Source organism: Egretta garzetta, unplaced genomic scaffold (genome assembly GCF_000687185.1).
Source record: "Egretta garzetta isolate BGI_Z169 unplaced genomic scaffold, ASM68718v1 scaffold50, whole genome shotgun sequence".
NCBI classification, from domain to species: Eukaryota; Metazoa; Chordata; class Aves; order Pelecaniformes; family Ardeidae; genus Egretta; species Egretta garzetta.
Window position 1 is genome coordinate 46,949 of NW_009258613.1, and position 570 is coordinate 47,518.

Here is a 570-nt window from a genome sequence, read left to right on the forward strand (position 1 = left end):
CTTTGTTTTTTTTTTCCCCCAGACTTTCTTGAAGGTTAAGATTATGGACAAACTGAAAAGATTTTACCTGTAAAGAGATTTATTTCCTACTCAGAAAAGGTTTCAAGACATTATGGTTGATGCTCATGTGTTCGTAGTTCCAGAAGTAAGTTTATCTGAAGTTTCAACACCTGGGGGTCTCCCTATGGTTACACCTACCACCTGGAGGCCTCCCTTTTTACAGTTCATGTGTAAGACCATCTCAAGCCAGTCTTGGCATCTTGCAGTAAGTGCAAGGTGTCCTCCACTTCCACTCCGATTTCTACACAAAGGTGGTCACCACCGCCCAGGATATAGTAAAGGACATATCAGAAAAAGGAAGACCTTACCCAGATCTTTGAATCTTATTCCTCTCCTAAAGGTACCCTAGAGCCTTTCATGTTTAATTATCACCACTGTCATGGTTGAACCCCATCAGGCAACTAAGCCCCACAGAGCCGCTCGCTCACTCCCCCCACAGTGGGATGGTGGAAAGAATCGGAAAAATAAAAGTGAGAAAACTCGTGGGCTGAGACAGACAGTTTAATAGGG